The sequence below is a fragment of the Nerophis ophidion genome, linkage group LG06, assembly GCF_033978795.1.
Source record: "Nerophis ophidion isolate RoL-2023_Sa linkage group LG06, RoL_Noph_v1.0, whole genome shotgun sequence".
Taxonomy (NCBI): Eukaryota; Metazoa; Chordata; class Actinopteri; order Syngnathiformes; family Syngnathidae; genus Nerophis; species Nerophis ophidion.
Genome location: NC_084616.1, coordinates 76,476,545 through 76,480,580, shown reverse-complemented (window position 1 = coordinate 76,480,580; position 4,036 = coordinate 76,476,545).

The window sequence follows — 4,036 nt, the reverse complement described above, 5'->3', positions numbered from 1 at the left end:
AACTTTCAGTTTAGCATCTTTGCTTTATACCTGTCAACTGTCAGTTTAGCATCTTTGTTTTTTACTTGTCAACTGTCAGTTTTGCATCTTTGTTTTCTACCTGTCAACTGTCAGTTTAGCATCTTTGTTTTCAACCTGTCAACTGTCAGTTTAGCATCTTTGTTTCCTACCTGTCAACTGTCAGTTTAGCATTTTTGTTTTCTACCTGTCAACTGTCAGTTTAGCATCTTTGTTTTCTACCTGTCAACTGTCAGTTTAGCATCTTTGTTTTCTACCTGTCAACTGTCAGTTTAGCATCTTTGTTTTCTACCTGTCAACTGTCAGTTTAGCATCTTTGTTTTCTACCTGTCAACTGTCAGTTTAGCATCTTTGTTTTCTACCTGTCAACTGTCAGTTTAGCATCTTTGTTGTCTACCTTTCAACTGTCAGTTTAGCATCTTTGTTTTCTACCTGTCAACTGTCAGTTTAGCATCTGTGTTTTCTACCCGTCAACTGTCAGTTTAGCATCTTTGTTTTCTACCTGTCAACTGTCAGTTTAGCATCTTTGTTTTCTACCTGTCAACTGTCAGTTTAGCATCTTTGTTTTCTACCTGTCAACTGTCACTTTAGCATCTTTGTTTTCTACCTGTCAACTGTCAGTTTAGCATCTTTGTTTTCTACCTGTCAACTGGCAGTTTAGCATCTTTGTTTTATACCTGTCAACTTTCAGTTTAGCATCTTTGCTTTATACCTGTCAACTGTCAGTTTAGCATCTTTATTTTTTACTTGTCAACTGTCAGTTTTGCATCTTTGTTTTCTACCTGTCAACTGTCAGTTTAGCATCTTTGTTTTCTACCTGTCGACTGTCAGTTTAGCATCTTTGTTTTCTACCTGTCAACTGTCAGTTTAGCATCTTTGTTTTCTACCTGTCAACCGTCAGTTTAGCATCTTTGTTTTCTACCTGTCAACTGTCAGTTTAGCATCTTTGTTTTATACCTGTCAACTTTCAGTTTAGCATCTTTGCTTTATACCTGTCAACTGTCAGTTTAGCATCTTTATTTTTTACTTGTCAACTGTCAGTTTTGCATCTTTGTTTTCTACCTGTCAACTGTCAGTTTAGCATCTTTGTTTTCTACCTGTCGACTGTCAGTTTAGCATCTTTGTTTCCTACCTGTCAACTGTCAGTTTAGCATCTTTGCTTCCTACCTGTCAACTGTCAGTTTAGCATCTTTGTTTCCTACCTGTCAACTGTCAGTTTAGCATCTTTGTTTTCTACCTGTCAACTGTCAGTTTAGCATCTTTGCTTTCTACCTGTCAACTGTCAGTTTAGCATATAAATAAAAAATAAAAATAAATATTGTATATGTACTACCAACAACTACATTATTTTTTTTAAAGTATTTTCATAATAATGTACCGCCTTTACCTTGGCGAGTGAACTTGTGCTATTTATCGCCTTCCAGCTGTTTCGCCGTCAAACTGGCCATTAGCAGCTCATTATTACTTTCATGGATAAATGTGTCCACCATTTAAATACTGGCCATTGGCAGCTCATTATTACTTTCATGGATAAATGTGTCCAGCATTTAAATACTGGCCATTAGCAGCTCATTACTACTTTCATGGATAAATGTGTCCACCATTTAAATACTGGCCATTGGCGGCTCATTATTACTTTCATGGATAAATGTGTCCACCATTTAAATACTACTTTAACAGTATTGTTAAAGTAGTATTTGAGTCATTATGCTTGCGGTGATGCGTTCAAAATGCTTGGGAAAAAAATCCTCTAGCGAGTAAGACGGGATGTTCACAGGTTTGGGGTTGAGATTAGCTGCACCAAATAATGGCGGGGATGCTCTGAACCGAACTTAAAGCATAAAAATGAGCCAAATTGAGGTAACACAGAGGCAAAAGAAATAAGTACATACATAAATAAAATATATAAAGCAATACTCTTTCACAAACATCTCTGGAATAGTTGTAATATTTTGAAAATCTAATTTAAAGGCACGTAAAATGACTGAAAGATCATTTAATGGAGACTCAAACCTGTTGTTTTCCCAGGAATACATTTTTTATTATTTCTTCTCCTTTTTAAAATCATTTCCTGTAAATTTGACTTATTTTAACTTTCATTTAAAAATAAATAAATAAATAAATACTCTCCAGATGGCAATCGAAAGACCAGAATATGTTTTAGAAAACAACTTCTAATGTAAATGTTGACAAGAATGCTAATCCATCACAAACTGGAACTACTTTGTGTCTTGCTGTCTAAACTTGTTCAACATACTTTTATAATTCCTTACCTTTTTGCGGATTAAACACGCCAAAATCAAAGCAAAACATTTTGAATTCATTGATCATCTTATTCGTCTCACTATATGGAATATAACTTACTTCATTATTCATTTATTTTTTGAATTGTATTTTTTATGGAATATATTGTGATTTAAAGTGTTTGCAATTGCTATTTAATGGAAAAGAGTCGGATTAAATAAGTTCTGCTTCCTCCTACTCTTTTTCAAACATGTTGAAAAAAAAACAAACCGGAAATTGTGATGAATCACGTTGTCATTTTACACATGTTCAAAATAAACCGTAAAGTCTCGTAAAAAAACGAAAAAAAAAAAAAAAACAGCTGAGGATCTCAAATGATCTCCATGCCAAACTTTAGACTCCAATGACAAGTGACAAAAGCCTTTTTTTGTTGTTTTATTGCCATATATATATATATATATATATATATATATATATATATACATACATACATACATACATACATACATACATATATATACATACATACATACATACATATATATATATATATATATATATATATATATATATATATACATACACACATATATATATATATATATATATATGTGCACTTTTCCACCACTTGTGGCAGTAATGACAATCCCAAACACACAGAAGTAGTCTTTGATAGGAGAGGGGGGCATAGCCGGAAAGAGAAATGGCAGATCAACTGGTCTAAAAAGGGAGTCTATTTAAAGGCTAGAGTATACAAATTACATTTTAACGATGGGACTTAAATGCTTCTACTGAGTTAGCATCTCCAACTGTTACTGGTAGAACATTCCAGAGTACTGGAGCCCCAATAGAAAAAGCTCTATAGCCCGCAGACTTTTTTTGGGCTCTGGGAATCACTAATAAGCCGGAGTTCTTTGAACGCAGATTTCTGGCCAGGACTTAATGTACAAAACAATCAGCAAAATAGGACGGCGGTAGATTATTTGGTGTTTTATGCATAAGTAGTACAACCTTAAAAAAGCATCTTAAGTGCACAGGAAGCCAGTATAAGCGTAATATGATCAAATGTTCTTGTTCTTGTCAAAAGTCTTTTGGTTAGAACCTTGTCTTACTAATCAGCCTGAGGTAAGGCTGAGTTTATGCGGTAAATAAATAATAGTCCTTTTTGATCAACACACGCTTTCATATCCTTTGACAAGGTTCTAAACTGGTTACTTTGATTTGATTAACGTGGACCCCGACTTAAACAAGTTGAAAAACTTATTGGGGTGTTACCATTTAGTGGTCAATTGTACGGAATATGTACTGTACTGTGTAATCTACTAATAAAAGTATCAATCAATCAATCAAATGTCATTATTAAATATGACTAAAATCAAGACTCGAGATGCCACCTCAGTAGAAGCATTTAAGTCTCACCTTAAACTCATTTGTATACTCTAGCCTTTAAATAGACTCCCTTTTTCGACCAGTTGATCTGCCGTTTCTTTTCTTTTTCTCCTATGTCCCACTCTCCCTTGTGGGAGGGGGTCCGGTCTGATCGGTGGCCATGTACTGCTTGCCTGTGTATCGGCTGGGGACATCTCTGCGCTGCTGGTCGCCTCCGCTTGGGATGGTTTCCTGCTGGCTCCGCTGTGAACGGGGACTCTCGCTGCTGTGTTGGATCCGCTTTGGACTGGACTCTCGCGACTGTGTTGGATCATTATGGATTGAACTTTCACAGTATCATGTTAGACCCGCTCGACATCCATTGCTTTCCTCCTCTCCAAGGTTC